The sequence below is a fragment of the Mustela putorius genome, unplaced genomic scaffold (assembly GCF_011764305.1).
Source record: "Mustela putorius furo isolate JIRA1106 unplaced genomic scaffold, ASM1176430v1.1 tig00003896_pilon_pilon_pilon, whole genome shotgun sequence".
Lineage (NCBI taxonomy): Eukaryota > Metazoa > Chordata > Mammalia > Carnivora > Mustelidae > Mustela > Mustela putorius.
Window position 1 is genome coordinate 15,220,660 of NW_025422045.1, and position 22,374 is coordinate 15,243,033.

A 22,374-nucleotide genomic window follows, 5' to 3' on the forward strand; every position below is an offset into this window, starting at 1 on the left:
CCACTGCTGAACCTGTTTGGTTATAAAATAAATTCCCTGATCAGATGCAGTGTAATTCAGAATACCACCATTGTGATAAAGCATTTTTAAATCCATGGATGGTAGAGTAGCCTATGATATTGGTAGAGTAGCCTGTGATATTTGGTTGGGAAAAAACTTCATACCCATAATACATGTTCATTTCAGTAGTCAAAATTGTACTTTTTCAATAATGGAAATGTCTCAATACAATTTTTTTTAAAAGAAGTTATTTATTTGACAGAGAGAGAGCATAAGCAGTGAGCAGCAGAAGGAGAAGGAGAAGGAGGCTCCCTACTGAGCAAGAAGCCCAATGCAGGACTCGATCCCAGGACCCTGGGATCATGACCTGAGCCCAAGGCAAATGCTTAACTGACTGAGACACCCAGGAACACTCTCAATAAAATTAACTTACCACCAGGACATTGGTGGATCCCCACAGTAAATTGTGTCACTTAGTTGCTCAACATTAAAGGGGTAAATCATACTAACAGCCAGACCAAGCTTTGTAAGGAATTTCAGGTTGCTTAGCAATGAGTGATCTCCAATCCTGGTGATTTTGCATAGGAATTCATTTGTCAAGCACTGAGATGGCTGAAGAAAGAGGTTAATGTGGTCATAATTTGTTTTTGTCTACCTTACTTCTAAAGTTTCCTCTCTAGTAGATGCCCAGAAGTATATATTCACATGGGATGTCTATATTTTCAAAACGTGTGCCCATTCTGAAAGATGTATCACCAGAACTCTCCCCTAGGAATTCTCTGTCAGTAGACTTCCAATTCTATTCATTACAAGCCCAGACTATCTAATCACACCATTAGTAACTATTCATGGACAAATATATATCCATGCTTCTAGTCAAACAAAGTCAACAACCAAAGGTACTGCTTGAAATTCTTTCCAAAGGGAGAATTTCTCCTCATCACACTCCTTCAGGGACATAATCATAATACTACCATAACTAACAAATACCTAACCATATTACTACACTAAACTGAGGCAGTAAAACTGTGGACTTTCACTTTTAGTTGCTGCTAATTATATCAAACAAAACCAACTGTATATTCAGGTCCAAATTTTTAAATTTTTAGTCCATGGGTTTTAGGGAAAGCCCCATGTAGCCAAAGATGTATAATTAAGAAGAGAAGGAAATCAGACAGTAGTAGTTGTTAAAGGACTTTACTCTAATCTGATGTAACTTCTTAGGCCTCTGGACCTTCTAAGCCCAACTTCTTGCCATTTCCACATAATGATATCATGTTGTTTCTGCATCTCAATTTTGTGCCTTAAAGAATAAGACAGCATTCAGTTTGTGATGATGGGTAGCAGAAAGCACACAATCACTTGAAGCCCAAATTTAGGCATTTAATAACTACTAGAGCTCAGTGGGATGCTAGCCGCTGGACCCATAGAAACTTTACTAAGGTGGTTTATTTCCCAGTATCTACTCAGATAGGTCTATAGCATCCACAAAAATTCCACTTGCATTTTTTTCCTTTCACTGGGTCTAAACAGAATTACCCCATCAATTTAGTAGACTGGTATGATGTTTGATGAGATATCAAAATGATCAAAATTTCTGCAAAACACAACAAATGGATGAATTTTATGGTATGTGTATTATACCTTTATAATAAAGATTATATATATATGTAGATATAATACATCTATATAAAGATTATATCTATATATGGTCTTTATTATAAATCTGTAATACTTATAAATTCGAAGTCTGTTAACTATACAAACAAAATGTATACCTTCAAGTGAATAAATATACAAATGTAAAGCTGCCTCCATGAAACAATCCACAATATAGTTTACTTTATTATATTAAGTTAATCTCAAAACAATTCTCTTAATGTAATACTGAAAGTAATATTTGGCAAAAGGAAACAGACACATTCCTCTGACCTGGTTCCACACAGTAATGCAAAAGGCAGATTATAAGATTATTTTCTAATCATAAATGCTTATATTTAGAGTATTAAACTTCGTACCAAGAATCTAAAGTCCATTCAAAGAGAGTAAGGAAACAGAACCATATTATATGAGGACCACTTCTAAAAATTTAGAAATGCTTAGCCTAAAAAAAAAAAATGTGGAAAAAAGAATGTGGAATAGTAGCAAAGAAAATTATAATTAAGATCCTTTTGGGGCACCTGGGTAGCACAGTCAGTTAAGTGTCTGCCTTCCACTTGGGACATGACCCCATAGTCCTGAGATAGAAATCCAAGTCAGGCTCCCTGCTCAGTAGGGAGCCTGCTTCTCCCTCTCTCTGCTTGCTATTTCCCTTGCTTATGTGGTCTCTTTCTCTCTCAAATAAATAAAATCTTTTAAACAAATATATATATATATATATATATATATATATATATATATATATATATATATCTCCTCTCCCCCAACTCCTATGCAGTGGTACAAAGGCTCTCTTTGGGTGAGAGAAAGGCTTTGAAGACAAATCCCCCCTGCAACCCTATCTGAGATAACTGACTTCATTTGGACCTTGATATGGAGAATTCCATAATGAAGGGCATTCTCAAAAACATGGGTATCTTGGTGAAGAGCAATTAAAAAGGTGTTGGAATTTCCATGATACTGGCAGCCATAAACAAAACAGCAGAGAAGCTAGACATTTGACAGAAGGAACCAGCCAAGAAGAACCCTCCTGAGATCATAAACCTGGGGGATAGGAAGGCTATGTGCTGAGCTGTACTCACTCAAGAGGAATGACTCCAGCTTGAAAGCATCTCCCAACCCACACAAAGATCCAATGAAATATGAAGGTTCATAGGGCATGGGGATGGAAGCATAACTTCTGAAAAAATAAGCCACTCTGATCTACAAGCAAATCCTAGGAAGCCAGCATTTAAAAAACAAAAAAAACACACACATTTCTGGATGTTTGGAAGGCTCTATGCATGTTAAGTCCAAATATGTTTCCACTTCTTACAAAGCAATGCCCTTAATTTCACAAATTAAATTGTAATTCTGCAAACAACAAAATTAAATTTTGTGGTTGATTTCAGCAAGATTACATCTGTAACTACAAAAGCAAGATATTTAAAAGCTGCCATAATATTTTTCTGGTTCTCGGACTGTAACTTGAAATGAATTTCTAAAAATCTGAGTTTGTCATTTCTTTCTGTAAGTATTCAGAAGAATCCATCACATACTGTGCTCCTTATCTGCAATTAATATTATCATTAAGTAACAGAATGGCCAAGTACAACAGCCACACTTGTTCAGTTGGCACTTCTTATTCATAAGACCACTACTTGCTGGTAATGGGCTTACTAGCATGCCATTTCACATTGGCAATAATTTCAGGCTGAGTCCATTTCCAAGCACAAGACCAAGCTAATTCCCAAATCCCATCCTTAAGGATCTACTTCCCTGGGACCATTCTGTTACAAATTTATGAATTAGGAGACAAAAGACCTATCTATTCTTTCAATAAAATAATATCATTTAAAGATGTATAAGTAGGTCATGAATAATGAAAAATAATAAACCTTTTAAAACACTAAGAGATCATTTTAAAAACATCCAAAGGACAAAAAAAGGGGGCCCCTCAGGGCTGGAGGAATAAAGGGGAGAATTCAGCATTATTAAAACTTAGAAGCTTGGAAAAGGACTCCACAGACTTGAAACTAAGACCTATGAAAAGAGGTATGTAGCTGGTGCTACTTATCTAAAACAGTTTCTGTAAAATATCACTTCATTCTCATAACATGTTACAGATATAATGTGTAATTTTTGTAAAACATTTAACAGCGTCTTACACATAGTAAACATATATACTACAACAGCTACCAGAGATCATCCATTATTGTTAGCATAAAGTTCAAAACTTGATGTTTTTCAAGATCTAAGGCCCTGCATAAGGTTGTTTCTTTCTGCAGAAACATCCCCCAAACGCTCTCCTCCTTATCATCTCAGTTTCTTCAGGCCATGGATAAGGAACACAAACAAATAAAAACAACAACCACAGATGATACAATCCTAGAAATATATAGCATATTCCCAAAGAACGTATATATTTATTATTTGCTGTCTGTTTATTCCAGGCAATGGTTTCTTTAAAACAAAACCCAAAACACAATCCACAAAGAAAAAAACAGATACACTGGACTTCATCTAAACTATTTGTGTGTCAAAGAATACACTCAAGAAAGTGGAAATAAAACCTACAATTAGAGGAAGTAGTGAGGAAGAGTGATATCTCTGATGAGGGTCTTGTAGTCCATTGAATGGTGGCCCTCAAAAAGATATGTCTATATACTGCATCACAGCTCCTAAAACTGTTAATGTGACCTTATTTGAAAAAAGAAAATCTTTACAAATGTAATGAGTGTTTTGAGATGACATTATTTTGGAGAAGGTAGGCTGGCTCTAAATCTAGTAACAATTATCGAAATAAGAGACAAAGAAGCAAAGTTAAAGAATACAGAGAGTAAGACCATGTAAAGATGGAAGTCCAGGATGACGTTATGTAGTCACAAGACACAGAATACCTGCAGCCACCAGATGCTGGAAGTGGCAAGGAAGGATTCTTCCCTAGAGTCTTAGGAGGGTGCATAGCCCTGCCAATGCATTGATTTCAAACTTCTAGCCTCTAAAATTGAAAGAAACTGAATTTCTGTCTTAAACTATGAAAATGGTGGTAATTTGTTATGGCAGCCCTAGAAAACGAATACAGGTCTAAAAATAAAGAACACTTAAAACTCAACAATAAAAACAATCTAATTTTAAAGTCAATGTGATATTTGAAAATACATTTCTCTTGAGAAGATAAACAAATGGCCAACGAAGAAGCACATGAAAAGATGTAACATCATTAGTCACTAGAGAAATGCAAATCAAAAACTGCAATGTAATCTCACTTCACATCCACTGGATTGGCCATAATAAAAAATAATAAAATAACAAGTACTGGTGACAACATGGAGAAATGGGAATGTGCATACACTGTTGGGGGAAAGGAAAATGGTGCAGCCCCTGTGTAAATAATCTCACAGTTCCTCAAAACGCTAAACATAAAGTTACAATGTGACACAGTGTGTGTGTGTGTGTGTGTGTATATATATATATATATATATATATATATCCCATATAAGCTCCACTCAAGAGAGCTGAAAACAGGTTTTGACAAAAATTGTGCACAAATGTTTGTAGAAACACTTTCATAACAGCCAGCAGTAGAGACAACCCAAACTTCCACCAACTGATGAATGGATAAACAAAATGTGGCATTTTTACATAATGGAATATTATTTAGCCATAAAAGAAATGAAATTCTTATACATACTACAAAATAGATGAAACTTCAAAACATTATGCTCAGTGAAAGAAGCCATACACTCAAAAAGCTATGTAAGATTCCATTTATATAAAATGTCCAGAAAAGTTAAATCCATAGAGACAGAAAGTAGATTCATGGTTGTCAGGAGGTATGAGGAGAAGGAAACTGGGGTTGACTACTAAAAGGTATGAGGTTAATTTCTGTAATGAAAATGTCCTAAGAAATAGAAAATAGGAAGAGTTACCTTGGTCAAAAGTTATAAAAGGCCAGGAATACAAATTCACTCATCACAAATTAGTTCCTTCTACTTACTGGTTTTGTGTTTACATAAAAGAAAAAAAGAAACTAAAATTAAGTATGTTAGAAATGTTGAAAGAATATTTAAATTGGTTTCCAATTGTGGGCCATTTTAAACAATCTTTACTATCAGGCAGTAGGTGCTTTTAAAAATTCATTCATTCAGTTAGTTTTCATTACCCACATACTGAAAATACTATTAAAATACTACATCAGATACTATGTCAAGTTCTGGCATAAAATTCCCACCTGCCTTCAGGAAGTATACTCCTTAGTGAAGTAACTTGACATTAAATAACCAATCACTAGTGTTTCCAGTTATGTTAAATGTATACTTAAAAAATGTATTGTATTATTATGCTATAAAATCTGATCAATATTCATAGACCCAAAATATCTACCTTTGTATAATTATATTATTTGAAAAAAAAATTTTTCTGCTTCTCTCCTCCTTCTAGCCTACTTGTGCTCTCTTGTGCATGCTCTCTCAAATAAATAGATAAATAAATAAATAAAATATTTTTAAAAATGAAGTTCCTTATTTCTTTTAATCCAAGTAACTCTATTTTTTACATACTATATTTGTTTGAGGGGATGTTTTTTCTGGTTTTTTTTTTTTTTAATGTTAGTCACCATACAGTACATCATTAGTGCTCTATGTAATATGTGCCCTCCCTTATGTGCTTTGGTGAGTGCTGTGAAGTGTGTAAACCTGGTGATTCACAGACCTGTACCCCTGGGGATAAAAATATATGTTTATAAAAAATAAAAAATTATAAATAAAAAAAAATATATGTGCCCTCCTTAACATCCAACACTGGGCTAACCCATGCCCCCAATCCCCACCCCTCTGAAACTCTCAGTTTGTTTCCTGTAGTCCATAGTCTCTAATAGTTTGTCTCCCCCTTCATTTTTCCATCCGTCTCCTAATGTCCTCTATGCTATTCGTTATATTTCACATATAAGTGACACTACATGATAATTGTCTTTCTCTGTTTATTTCACTTAGTATAATTTCCTCCAGTTCCATCCATGTCAGTGCAAAAGGTGGGTATTCAACCTTGCTTATGGCTGAGTGATATTCCATTGTAAATAAGGACCACATCTTCTCTATCCATTCGTCTGTTGAAGGGCATCTCAGCTCCTTTCCACAGTTTGACTATTGTGGACACTGCTGTTATGAATACTGGGGTACATGCGCTAAGATACCTTAGAATAAACCTAACCAAAGAGGTAAAGGATCTATACTCCAGAAATTACAGAACACTCATGAAAGAAATCAAAGACGACAGAAAAAGATGGAAAAACATTCTGGGCTCATGGATCAGAAGAATAAATATTGCTAAAATGTCTATGCTGCCCAGAGCAATCTATTATTTTAATGCTATCCTGGTCAAAATACCATCAGCATTTTTCAAAGTGCTGGAACAAACAATCCTAAAATGTGTATGGAACCAGAAAAGACCCTGAATTGTCAAGGAAATGCTGAAAAAGAAAAACAAAGCTGGGGGCATCACGTTGCCACATTTCAAGCTATTTTACAAAGCTGTGATCACCAAGACAACATGGTAATAGCACAAAAACAGACACACAGATCAATGGAACAGAGTAGAGAGCCCAGATATGGACCCTCAACTTTATGGTAAAATAATCTAATACAAAGCAGGAAAAAATATTCAATGGAAAAAAGACAGTCTCTTCAATAAATGGTTCAGGGAAAATTAGACAGGTACACACAACAGAAGATGAAACTCAAACACTCTCCCACACCATACATAAACATAAACTCAAAATGGATGAAAGACCTCAATGTGAGAAAGGAATCCATTAAAATACTAAAGGAGAACATAAACAGTAACCCCTTTAACATCAATCATGACAACTTCTTTCAAGACACATCTCCAAAGGCAAGGGAAACACAAGTGAAAATGAATTTTGGGGACCTCAAGATAAAAGGCTACTTCATAGCAAAGGAAACAGTCAACAAAATAGCATTTCTTTCATGTACCTTTCCCTTTCTTTTACTTTAGCCAACCTATAGTGTGACATTCAAGGGAGTTTCTTATAGCTTATACTTGGATCATGTTATTTTATCCATTCTGGCAATCTTTGCCTTTTAATTGGTATATTAATTAAGAGCATTTATATAAATGATATGTTTGGGCTTAAGTATTTTTATTTTCAACTGTTGATTTCCCACTTGACCAGTCTCAGATTGAACACTGATAGCATTGATAAAAAATACATTTGTCTTACTTTGTTTATAGTCTTGTTTTTGCTTTGTTTTGTGCTATTATTAACATGTCCTCTACAGTACTCTCTCCTTCACTTGCCGTTCTTAATTTTTTGAAATTTATTTTTATATTTTTTGGTATAAAACTTTATAACTTATTTTATCATCTATCTTTCTGTAATATGCTTAGTTACCTCACACACACAAAAATGGGCTTCAATTTTTGGGTTGCCATTTTCATTATATTTTCTGACTCCTACTGATGAGAAAAGTCAACAAATCATTCCAGGTTTTACCTATCTCCCCCATTAAAAATGTTTAATCATAGAATTAACACTTCCATGCTATTTTTTCATGTGTAATTTCATCTTCAGGTCTTAAGTTTGTAATACAATGTATTAAATTATAAGAAAAAGTATAGCTGAAGGGTCTCCTAATAGTTCTTTTTTTTTCTTTTTAATTATTATTATTTTTCCAGCATAACAGTATTCATTGTTTTTGCACCACACCCAGTGCTCCATTAAATACATGCCCTCTCCAATACCCACCACCTGGATCCCCCGACCTCCCACCCCTCGCCCCTTCAAAACCCCCAGATTGTTTTTCAGAGTCCATAGTCTCTCATGGTTCACCTCCCCTTCCAATTTCCCTCAACTCCCTTCTCCTCTCCATCTCCACTTGCCCTCCATGCTATTTGTTATACTCCACAAATAAGTGAAACCATATGATAATTGACTCTCTCTGCTTGACTTACTTCACTCAGCATAATCTCCTCCAGTCCTGTCCATGTTGCTACAAAAGTTGGGTATTCATCCTTTCTGATGGAGGTATAATATTCCATAGTGTATATGGACCACATCTTCCTTATCCATTTGTCCGTTAAAGGGCATCTTGGTTCTTTCCAAGTTTGGCGACCGTGGCCATTGCTGCAATAAACATTGGGGTACAGATGGCCCTTCTTTTCACGACATCTGTATCTTTGGGGTAAATACCTTGTAGTGCAATTGCAAGGTCATAGGGAAACTCTATTTTTAATTTCTTGAGGAATCGCCACAGTGTTTTCCAAAGTGGCTACATCAACTTGCATTCCCACCAACAGTGTAAGAGAGTTCCCCTTTCTCCACATCCTCTCCAACACATGTTGTTTCCTGTCTTGCTACTTTTGGCCATTCTAACTGGTGTACAGTGGTATCTCAATGTGGTTTTAATTTGAATCTCCCTGATGGCTAGTGATGATGAACATTTCTTCGTGTGTCGGATAGCCATTTGTATGTCTTCATTGGAGAAGTGTCTGTTCATATCTTCTGCCCATTTTTTGTAATATGATTGTATGTTTTGTGTGTGTTGAGTTTCAGGAGTTCTTTATAGATCCTGGATATCAACCTTTTGTCTGTACTGTCATTTGCAAATATCTTCTCCCATTCTGTGGGTTGCCTCTTTGTTTTGTTGACTGTTTCCTTTGCTGTGCAGAAGCTTTTGTTCTTGATGAAGTCTCAAAAGTTCATTTTTGTTTTTGTTTCCTTTGCCTTTGGAGACATATCTTGAAAGAAGTTGCTGTGGTTGATATCGAAGAGGTTACTGCCTATGTTCTCCACTAGGATTCTGATGGATTCCTGTCTCACATTGAGGTCTTTTATCCATTTTGAGTTTATTTATCTCTGTGTACAGTGTAAGAGAATGGTCGAGATTCATTTTTCTGCATACAGATGTCCAGTTTTCCCAGCACCATATATTGAAGAGATTGTCTTTTTCCCTGTATATTTTTTCCTGTTTTGTTGAAGTTTATTTGCTCATAGAGGTGAAGGTCCATATCTGAGCTCTCTACTCTGTTCCAATGGTCTATGTGCCTGTTTTGGGTATAAGAGATTCATTGTATTCAGTCTTCTTCTGACTGTTTTGACTTCCCCATAATCAAAAAAAATTTTTAATGTTTATTCAATTAAAGCACATAATCTTGCATATATATACAAATATATAAATTCTTGTTTTAAATGCTAGTACTTCATAGGGATTCTATATCTGCTTTTTATAAAAGGAACTGTACATGGTGATCACAGCTTTGTAGTAAAGCTTGAAATCAGGTAATGTGATGCCCCCAGTTTTATTTTTTCTTTTTCAACATTTCCTTAGCGATACGGGGTCTCTTCTGATTCCATACAAATTTTAGGATTATTTGCTCCAGCTCTTTGAAAAATACCAATGGAATTTTGATCAGAATGGTATTAAAATTATATTAAAAGTGTATATTGCGGGGGGACAAGATGGCGGGGAAGTAGGAGGAGGCGCCTTTTCAACCAGTACCCTAAAGTGAGCTGATTACCTACCAAAGAACTCCGATCACCCATGAAATCAGCCTGAGATCACAATTATACACGTCTGGATCTCTACAGGGGCAGAAGATGCCTGTGGGCAGGTTAAGTGGAGTGGGAACAGCAAACTGATATCGGAAGATAAAGAAAAGGGGGAGGGAGCCACCAGAGGCGACCAGTTGGAAAGTAATACCCCTAATATGAGTGAGAGTGCCCTGAATCTGGAGACCAGCATTAACTTGGAGACTAGTTGAAAGTACTCCAAAAGAACAAAGGATCATGGTGGGGGGTGGTGGAAATTGCGGGATTTGGGGCGGCTAGGGACAGAGGCTTAAGTCCCTGGTCCCAGGACAGCCTCCCCTGATGCTGAGCCAGAGAGCGTGCTGTGGAGAAACCAGGTCTTAGTACCTAAGCCGCCAGCCAGCGTGCTAGAGAATGCCTGGGGACGGTTCCTGTGAGGGGCTGGGAGCCCTACCAGACAACAGAATACTGGCGCTCTTTGACCTGCGCCATTGTTTCAGAGCCTAAGATACACACCCCAAACTCTCCCCTGAAAAAGGTGCACGAAGGCCCAGCCTGGTGTTTTCGGACCTGCGCCCTGTTCTCAGAGCCTGAAACGCGTGCGTGACCCACAGCCTCCCCTGAAAGAGGTGCGTGCAAGCCGGGCACTCTTAGACCCAGAAAGACCAGGCACTCCCAGCCCGGGGCCAGCAGGAAAATCTCAGTGTGAGATAGCTGCTTGGACCCTCTCTGGCTGTCTGGAGCTGCCCAGCAGCTGCTGCTGCCATGGTTTTGGGTACAAGCAAAAGATCCTGCATCCCCAGGGACCGCAACTTGGAACCTGCTCTGCCAGTGGCCAAGGGGGAACTTATTTGGGCTTTGCAGCCAGACTGAGGCTCCCCTCTGAGAGGCAGGTCAGGGTGCAATTTGCTTTCCTCTAGAACTACAAAAACCATCAAAAGCGGCCAAGGTGAGAGAAAAAAAAAAAAAAAAAGTGAACAAACATAAAAATCGCCAGAGAACAAAAGTCTGAAAGAAACCAGTTTCCTCAGAGCCCACCCCCTTGAGGGGGGTGGGGGACTTAACTCAGGAAACATCATTGACTTAAAACCCACGTGGCAGCCCCCTCCCCCAGAAAAAGCAACCAAGAAAGGGGGGAAAAAAAAAAGACTATAAGAGAACAACCACTACTACTTCATAGGACAACTTTTATTTTTAACTCGTTCCCACAATTCTGGTTTTTTTTTTTTTTTTAAGATATAGATAATTTTTTAACCTATTTACCATTACAGTGAGATGTCCAGTACATCAAATTCCATAATAACCTTCTAACCTGAACTTTTTGATACGTACACCTGTGTTTTTCTTTTGGATTTCTATTTTTTGAATTTTTTTTTTAATTTTAGTTTAGTCTAGTTTATTCCTTTTTATTTTTATTTTCTAATATTCATATAGAGTTAAACTTCAAAGTAATCCCCTTTCCCCAATCAATACAACCCCTATAGGTAAACCAATTTTTAAATCCCCTTTATCTTAGGAAAGTTGAGTCATTTAACAAAGATATAAAGATAGATCCAGGAAGAATCAAATCAAACTTCCTCACCCACACTGAGAATTTATAACCACTCTCCCATCTTTTTCTTTCACCACTGTTTCTGTGTTTTTGTGTTTGTCCTGATAGTATATAAATCTTACACTTGGGATTCTTTTTGATGAGGTTCTTCCTTAATTTGCATATATATTTTTTCCTCTTGTCATATACCTTTATCAATCTTTGTGTTTGTCTGTTTTTTTTTTTTTTTTTTTTTATAAACATATATTTTTATCCCCTTACACCACACACAAAAATAGACTCAAAATGGATGAAGGACCTCAATGTACGAAAGGAATCCATCAAAATCCTTGAGGAGAACACGGGCAGCAACCTCTTCGACCTCTGTCTGTTTTTGTTTGTATACTTCATAACTCTTACCTTGGGGCCTATTTGGGCTGAATTTTCTCTTTCATCTTTCCTTTCTTTCCTGTATCTCTCCCTCTCTCTCTCTCTCTCTTTTTTTTTTTTTTTTTTCCTTTTATCTCTTGTATGGGTGGGGAATCCTGATTACTCAGAAGTGTTCCAGGGTGCACCTTGACTGCACCATGGTTGATACATCAAGCTACATCTGTTCAGTCATCTCTCACCAAAATGACTAGGAGGAGAAATGCCCAACAGAAGGAAAATACAAAGGATGGACCTTCTGCAACAGAGCTAACAGCTATCAACATAGACAATATGTCGGAAAGAAAATTCAGGCTAACAATTATCCAGGCAATAGCTAGATTGGAGAAAGCCATGGATGACCAAATGGAATTGATTAGGGAGGGCTGAGCTGAAAGCGACCAGAGATGATGTTCACAATGTTAGGGCGGAAGTAAAAAGCTACCAGGGTTGAGGTTCACAATGCTCTCAATGAGTTCCAATCTAATCTAAATTCTCTCAAAGCTAGGGTAACTGAGACAGAAGAATATGGAATTAGTGATCTGGAGGACAAACAGATAGAGAGAAAAGATAAGGAGGAAGCCTGGAACAAACAGCTTAGAAACCACGAAAACAGAATCAGGGAAATAAATGATGCCATGAAACATTCTAATGTCAAGATTATTGGAATCCCTGAAGGGGAAGAGAAAGAAAGAAGTCTAGAACATACAGTGGAAAAGGTTCTTCATGAAAATTTTCCCAATCTCACAAATGGAACCAGAGTTCATGTACTAGAGGCCAAAAGGTCTCCACCCAAGATTTATACATTCCCAAAAAAAAAAAAAAAAATCAAGGCACCTGATAGTCAAATTGAGGAATCATAATTGTAGGTATAATCTCTTGAAAGCTGCTAGGACAAAGAGGCTCCTTACTTTCCTTACTTACAGAGGAAAGCCCATCAGAATACCGTCAGACCTGTCCACAGAGACCTGGCAAGCCAGAAAGGGCTGGCAAGATACATTCAGGGCATTAAATGAGAAGAACAAGCAGCCAAGAATACTTTATCCAGCAAGACTGACATTCAAAATGGATGGAGAGATAAAGAGGTTCCAAGACCGACAAGGCTTAAAAGACTACCCAACCACCAAGCCGACACTGCAGGAAATATTTAGGGGGGTTCTATAAAAGAGGAAAAATACTAAGAATCGCATTGAACAGAAATATAGAGACAATCAAAAAAAAAAAAAAAGAAATATAGAGACAATCTACAGAAAGAAAGACTTCAAAAGTAACACGATGTCAATAAAAACGTATCTATCAATAAACACTCTCAATGTGAATGGCCTAAATGTGCCCATAAAATGGCACAGGGTTGCAGATTGGATAAAATGACAGGACCCATCCACATGTTGTCTAAGAGAGACCCATTTTGAACCTAAAGATACGCCCAGACTGAGAGTTAATCGAAGGAGAAGCATCTTTCATGCCAATGGGCCTCAAAAGAAGGCTGGGATAGCGATTCTCATATCAGATAAATTAGATTTTAAACTAAAGACTGTCCTCAGAGAAACAGAAGAACAATACATAATCCTTAAAGGGATTATCCACCAAGATGATCTAACAATTGTAAATTTCTATGCCCCCAAAATGGGAGCAACCAATTACATAAGAAAGCTGTTAATCAAGATAAAGATAAAGAGTCATATTGATATGAATAGATTAGTAGTAGGAGATCTTAACATGCCTCTCTCAGAAATAGACAGATCATCAAAGCAGAAAATCAATAGAGAAACAAGAGCATTGAATGACACATTGGACCAGATGGACCTCAGAGATATATACAGAACATTCTGCCCTAAAACAACAGAATACTCATTCTCCTCAAGTGCACATGGAACCTTCTCAAGAACAGACCACATACTGGGTCACAAATCAGGACTCAACCAATACCAAAAGACAGAGATTATTCCCTGCATATTCTCAGATCACAATGTGTTGAAACTGCAGCTCAACCACAAGGAAAAGTTCAGAAGGAACTCAAACACCTGGAAGCTAAAGACCACCTTGCTTAAGAATGCTTGGATCAACCAGGAGATTAAAGAAGAACTGAAACAATGAGAAATGAAGAATGGCAACCAATGAGAATGAAGACACTTCAGTCCAAAACCTACGGGATACAGCAAAGGCAGTCCTAAGGGGGAAAATACATAACCATCCAAGCCTCTCTCAAAAAAACTGAAAATCCAGAACACAGCAGCTGTCTCTACACCTTAAAGAACTGGAGAATCAACAACAAATCAAAACAACTTCACATATAAGAAAAGAAATAATCAAGATTAGAGCTGAGATCAATGAGGTAGAAACCAGAGATACAGTAGAATGTATCAATGAAACTAGAAGCTGGTTTTTTGAAAGAATTAATAAGATCAATAAACCATTGGCCACACTAATCCAAAAGAAAAGAGAGAAAGCTCAAATACATGAAATTATGAATGAAAAGGGAGAGATCACAACTAACACCAAGGAAGTAGAAAAAAATCATCAGAAGCTATTATCAAGAGTTATATGGCAATAAGCTAAGCAACCTAGATGAAATGGATGCATTCCTGGAAAACTATAAACTCCCAAAATTGAACCAGGAAGAAATTGACAACTTGAATAGACCAATTTTTAGTAACGAGATTGAAGCAGTGATCAAAAACCTCCCAAAAAACAAGAGCCCAGGACCCAGTGGATTCCCTGGGGAAATCTACCAAACACTCAAAGATGAAATAACACCTATTCTCCTGAAGCTGTTTCAAAAAATTGAAGCAGAAGGAAAAATTCCAGACTCTTTCTATGAGGCCAGCATTATCCTAATCCCCAAACCAGGCAAAGACCCTACCAAAAGGGAGATTTTCAGGCCAATATCAATGATGAATATGGATGCTAAAATTCTCAACAGGATCCTAGCAAACAGGATCCAACAGCACATTAAAAGGATTATCTACCATGACCAGATGTGATTAATCCCTGGGCTATAAGGATGGCTCAACATTTGCAAATCAATCAATGTGATAGAACAAATTAATAAGAGAAGAGAGAAGAACCACATGGTCCTCTCAATCAATGCAGAAAAAGCATCTGGCAAAATACAGCATCTGTTCCTGATTAAAACGTTTCAAAGTATAGGGATAGAAGGAACATTCCTGAACTTCATAAAATCTATCCATGAAAGACCCACAGCAAATATCATCCTCGATGGGAAAAAGTTTTCAGCCTTCCCGTTGAGATCAGGAACAAGACAAGGATGCCCACTCTCACCACTCTTGTTCAACATAGTATTAGAAGTCCTAGCAACAGCAATCAGAAAACAAAGAGAAATAAAAGGTATCCATAATGGCAGTGAAGAAGTCAAGCTCTCTCTCTTTGCAGATGACATGATTCTTTATATGGAAAACCCAAAAGATTCCACCCCCAAACTACTAGAACTCATACAGCAATTCAGCAACGTGGCAGGATACAAAGTCAATGTGCAGAAATCAGTGGCTTTCTTATACACTAACAATGAAAATACATAAAGGGAAATTAGAGAATTGATCCCATTGACTATAGCACCAAGAAGCATAAGATACCTGGGAATAAACCTAACCAACGAGGTAAAGGATCTGTTTTCGAGGAACTACAGAACACTCATGAAAGAAATTGAAGAAGACACAAAAAGATCGAAGACCATTCCATGCTCATGGATTGGAAGAATAAACATTGTTTAAATGTCTCTACTGCCTAGAGCAATCTATACTTTTAATGTTATTCCGATCAATATTCCACCAGTATTATTCAAAGAGCTTGGGCAAATAATCCAAAAATATGTATGGAATCAGAAGAGACCCCGAATCGCTAAGGAAATGTTGAAAAACAAAAATAAAACGGGGGGCATCACGTTACCTGATTTCAAGCTTTACTACAAAGCTGTGATCACCAAGACAGCATGGTACTGGCATAAAAACAGACACATAGACCAGGGGAACAGAGGAAGAGAGCCCAGATATGGACCCTCAAATCTATGGGCAATAATCTTCAACAAAACAGGAAAAAAAATATATAGTGGAAAAAAGTCTGTTCAATAAATGGTGCTGAGAAAACTGGGCAGCTATATGTAGAAGAATGAAACTCGACCATTCTCTTACACTGTACACAAAGATAAACTCAAAATGGATAAAAGACCTCAACGTGAGACAGGAATCCATCAGAATCCTAGAGGAGAACATAGGCAGTATCCTCTTCGATATCAGCCACAGCAACTTCTTTCAAGATATGTCTCCAAAGGAAAAGGAAACAAAAGAGAAAATAAACTTTTTGGACTTCATCAAATCAAAAGCTTCTGCACAGCAAAGGAAACAGTCAACAAAACAAAGAGGCAACCCATGGAATGGGAGAAGATATTTGCAAGTTACAGTACAGACAAAAGGTTGATATCCAGGATCTATAAAGAACTTCTCAAACTCAACACACACAAAACATACAATCATATCAAAAAATGGGCAGAAGATATGAACAGACACTTCTCCAATCAAGACATACAAATGGCTATCCAACACATGAAAAAATGTTTATCATCACTAGCCCTCAGGGAGATTCAAATTAAAACCATGTTGAGATATCACCTTACACCAGTTAGAATGGTCAAAATTAGCAAGACAGGAAACAACATGTGTTGGAGGGGATGTGAAAAGGGAACCAACCCTCTTACACTGTTGGTGGGAATGCCAGTTGGTGCAGCCACTTTGGAGAACAGTGTGGGGATTCCTCAAGAAATTAAAAATAGAACTTCCCTATGACCCTGTCATTGCACTACTGGGTATTTACCCCAAAGATACAGATGTCATGAAAAGAAGGGCCATCTGGACCCCAATGTTTATAGCAGCAATGGCCATGGTCGCCTAACTGTGGAAAGAACCAAGATGTCCTTCAACAGACTAATGGATAAGGAAGATGTGGTCCATATACACTATGGAGTATTATGCCTCCATCAGAAAGGACGAATACCCAACTTTTGTAGCAACATGGACGGGACTGGAAGAGATTATGCTGAGTGAAATCAGTCAAGCAGAGAGAGTCAATTATCATAAGGTTTCACTTATTTGTGGAGCATAACAAATAGCATGGAGGACAGGGGGAGATAGAGAGGAGAAGGGAGTTGGGGGAAATTGGAAGGGGAGGTGAACCATGAGAGACTATGGACTCTGAAAAACAATCTGAGTGTTCTGAAGGGGCAGGGGGTGGGAAGTCGGGGTACCAGGTGGTGGGTATTAGAGAGGGCACGGATTGCATGGAGCACTGGGTGTGGTGCAAAATATAATGAATACTGTTATGCTGAAAATAAAAAATAAATTTAAAAAATTGTATTCATATAATTGAGAATATCTATTAACATAAATAAAGGAAAAAATAACAGCATCTTGAATTAACATAAGAAAATCCTGATTTGCTTGCCAAAAATAATTTACAAGAACCAATCACTCTCTTTATATGAGAATATTTTTCAACTCAGTGACAGAGAAAATATCAGCTACACCAGTAGCTCTACAAATACACCTTGAAATTCATAAAACTTTCCAAGATTCTACAGACTAGTCAATATGTAAGCCACACAAAAAGTGTACTTTCAGAATTTTAAAATCTTAAAAAATACAAAATACATACATATATACATACATAATACATACATACATACATACATAAATACATGTATAATCACACCATTGGCCATTAACATGGAATAAATTATCCAAGATTTTTGAGCTGCTTAAATAAAGAAAATAAATTATCTGAAGACAGTATATAACCTTTTAATACTTGTGCATATAGTATTGCATACAGAAGGCACCACTTGTTTTCTCCTGAACTTTTTAAAAATTATCCTCAAACTCCATCTCTTCATTGCCACCTTCATGTCCTTCTTCCTCGATGTATGGAAAAAAGTATTCAGAATGGGTGTAATCTTAAGGTCCAAAATGAAAAGAATCTTATCCACTGACATGGTGAGAAATTGCCACAAACAAACAAAGATGCATGGTCCATAAAACAAAAGCAGCACAGTGATATGAGCAGAAAGAGTAAAAAAGGCCTTAGACAAACCACCTGAGGGGCACTTCCATACAGTGACCAGGATGAAGATATAGGAGATAAGCAATGAAAAGATGCCCATGGAAACTAACTCACTGATGGCAGTAACTATGAATTCCATCTGTAGGTATCTGTGTATGTCAGTTTGATAAACCAAGGAAGGTCACAGTAAAAGCTATCTATCTCACTGGGACCACAAAAAGACAAATGGGCAACAAAAGCTAATAAGGCCATTAAATGAATGAGGCCAATAGCCCAAGCACCAGACAGAAGTAAAATGCACATCTGCAGGCTCATGTTAGGTAGTGGAGGGGCTTACATATGGCCACACATATAAGTTCAGGGCCAGGGTGATGAACGGCACCATTTCTGGTCCACTCAGGACAGGGAGCACAAATATTTGGATGACATGTCCCTGAAAGAATATGGTTTTGTGCCCAGAGAACAGGTCATGAATCAACTTAGGAACTGCTAAGGTAAAAAACACAAATCAATAAATGAGAGACTGGCTAAAAGAAAGTACATGGGGGAGTGTAAAGGAGGGTCAAAGGTCACTGTAAGCAGAACAAGGTTTCCCAGAATGATTTTTACATAAAACACAGGAGAGAAAGCAAGGGGAAAATGCTGCACTGGTCTACTCCTACAGAGAACCAGGAATATAAATTAAGACCCTTCAGAGTAATTTGCACCATATACTGACTTTGTCTAATGATACCTAAAAGATAAGAATCAAAATAATAAAGAATTGATCAAAAATTATTAAAAACACACATTTAGGTTTTTATTAAATCTGATTTTAGGAAGAAATCATCAGTAACAGCCATAAGGTGTTTTTTTTAAAAATAATGTGTTAACTTATCCAGTCTGCTGATGTACTTAATGAGCTTAACTAATATTCCTAATAAACACCTACCATTTGCCTAGTACTATATCAAGTTCTGAGGTAAAACACTGATCTTGACTTCAGGAGGTTTACAGGCTAATGGTGGAACTAGATAATAACAGCTTTAAATACAAACGAAACTCATAATTCTTTAAAGAAATGAACTAGGGAGAATGTATTTCTTAAGCAGAACCATAAAACTGCAAGTGTCACTTCCTTAGTCAAGATCCTCTGGGCCCTCCTAACAGGAGGGGGAAATACCAGAAAACCCAATGATGGGATATACATTTCTTTCTATGAAAGTCTCCCTAAGCTCTTCTTCAAACTGCGTCTGAGATCAAAGAGGAAGAGAGAGAAATGAAAAAAATTATCTCCCCATGTATAAAAATGGAATTTTACTTCAAATGGAAATCCTTAAATTTGGGAGCTCCCCTTTGAGAATTTAGCATTTAGAAATTACATTAAACATTTCTTTACACAAAATAATTTGATTTAAAACCTATTTCAATATTGATGTTAAAGAAAAATATTGATATCTCACAGAGAAATAAAAGAGGAAGCTGCTGATCCCTTAATGACTATAGGTAAAGAAGAAATGTTTTAGAGGCCTTCAACTTCAAAGCAACTTCTCAGTAACCAACTCTTCCATCCATAAACAACATATTTTATGAGCTCACAGTTTTTGATTTACTATATCCTCATGATGTATTTCTGAGAATGCATCCTGGTCCATTAAGAGAGACTTCTCACATAAGCAAATCCTTCTAACCAAGCCTTAATAACAACTACACTTGCAGATAGATAATGTCAACAATAATCCAGTGGTTCTTAGTCATGTTTATGAATAAGGATTACCTGAAGCAGCTTAGTGTAAAAAGCACATTTCTGGGATTCATTCCCAGAATTCTAATTCAGAAAAGCAATGATGGATCCACGTTCTTTGCATTCTGAAAAGCATCCCAAGTGATTTTGAGATAGGCAGTCTTCAAATCACACTTTGAAAAACACTTTATTCTGTATTTTAATTACCTTATTTCAAAACAGGAAAATGAGTTTCATAAACACTTTCTCAAAATTCAAAGTTCCTCCATTTAAAATCTATGGCTGCCTATGCACTGACAATGACAAATTACCTACAGAAGCTCATAGTTCCCAGAAAACTGGTGACATTACTCACTCAAGTTTCATTAACATATCAAGGAGGCATGTTTATCCACTCCAGACAACAAAACTCCTAAAGCGCCAGCACAAGAGTTCACATCCATTCTCAAGGATCTGACCAGAGCAAGACAGAGACCTGAGCAGAGACTGGGAATGAGACAAGAGGCATGGGTACTTCTAAAAAGTCAGAAACACTTATGGGATCTAGCATCTATTTCAGCATTTACAACAGGACTGGTTGGTTCTGTGCTAAACATGCTGTGTGTGTGTGTGTGTGTGTGTGTGTGTGTGATAATAGGACAAATACACCATGCTCAGAAATCAGAGAAAAACTGAATAAGGGAAGCCTTACTTAACCATGAGGACTGAATTAAGTTCCCCTCTCCTATGCTCTCAGAGATTATTTTTATATTGATCATAACAATCATCTGACAGCATATTTTGTGACCGTTTCCTTACTTTTATTCCACTACAGAGAGAATGTCTGTTCTTAAATTCTCTATGTCCACTACAAGCTCTGCTCATGTAATCTGAAATACAGCTGGTGCTTGACATTAATTGAATCGTGTGTATAAACAGGATTAGGCATATTTTGATAAAAAGTGGCTACGTCTAAAGTCTATGAAATCAAAAATCAGTATTACACCAATAAGAAAAAAGGAAAGAAATCCTAAGGCAGATAGATTTCCTTTTAACTTCTCTTATTCTTTATTATTTTTTTTTTTAATCCATGTTAACCCACTACAAAGCACTGCAGAATCTGAAATGGCTATGATGGGATTCTCCTCCTCTAAATAATGCAGTCTCAATTGAAATGGAGACACTAAAAGACTAGCCCCTTCTCTCAGTCTTATTCTCAGGAATTCTCTGGAAGCCCTCCATTTTGACATTTTAATTAGGATGACCTGTAAAACAGCATTCATCACCCCCTCCCTGAAACAACAACTTCTTTTTCCAGTCAGTTTTGGGACCAGACTGACCACAACTGCTGACTGACCCACACAACTCTGAAATCACTGCCCCATCCCCGACTGATGGTTGCCCAAGGTCGGGACAAAATTCTGGAATCCAAATTTCTCATTCCCTATTTGCATATGCTGTGACATCACCACAATACAGGCCCCAACTACAGGGCCCGAGGAAGGAGAGCCATACCAGAAGCCTATCCGGAGAACACTCAAGATGGGCCATTATGTGGGGCCCATCAAGAAGGAGCCTTGCAGGAACATCACACAAAGAGGGGCACCGCAGGAGGACAACACCTGGGCATGATCTTCCACAAGGTGACCCAGCCAGAACGAAGACGCGATCCGGATCTTCAACACGACCCGGCAACGCCTCCACCTGGGCCTGCTGATGGCTCACCTACCTGATGGAGATCCAGCGTCCCCCACAAGTGGCCGTTGACATCTTCGGAGTCCGCAACAGGAAGCAGGCCATGCCTTGCAGGAGCCTCCGCTGGCAAGCACACCCACGTTTGTCAGGAAGGCCTCCCGGCCCTTCAGGGAGCTAGTAAGGCACACCTGAGGTCTCACACAGGCAGCCAGGCCTGGCCCCGGTGTGTGCTCCACCAATGGCCGACCCTGCCCCGAGGCCTTCTGGACAACACCAGCCGCCTCAGCCCGGTGGAGCAGGAGACACGCAAGCACCGAGGCCCAAAGGAAGGCACGCCAGCGCCGCACCACCTCTGGAGCGCTTTATTGGCGGCCGTCCCGGCAGCCCCCGCGGCCCTGGCCCCGGACTCCCTGCTGCGCCCGCACCTGGCTAACCACAGGCTCCACCACAGCCTGGAGCCCTTGCGTGTTCTTGCGGTGCAGACTGGGTGATGCTCTGGCAGACAGGTTTCTAGGACCCACTGCCCGCCTTGGCGAAACATTGACATTTGATGTTGTTTCTTCTGATGTTTATTTCAAGATTTCAGAGGCAACAGAAATGCCCTCCGAGCTGGGCCTTACTGGGCAGGAGGGAGGGGGTGGGGGTTGGGATAACGAACACTTCTTTCCCCCTTTGTTCAGAGGGAAACTCAAATGTCTCAGAAAAGTTTTAAAATAAAGGCATTAAGAGGGAAACATGAAATAGATTCCCATAGACATGATGTTC

The 22,374-nt window shown here is 38.0% G+C and overlaps 1 pseudogene; it reads right to left on the reverse strand.

Moving 5' to 3' along the window:
• Window positions 1-17,928: 17,928 nt before the first annotated feature.
• LOC123388201 lies at window positions 17,929-21,714 on the reverse strand (annotated as a pseudogene).
• Between the last annotated feature and the right edge of the window lie 660 nt (window positions 21,715-22,374).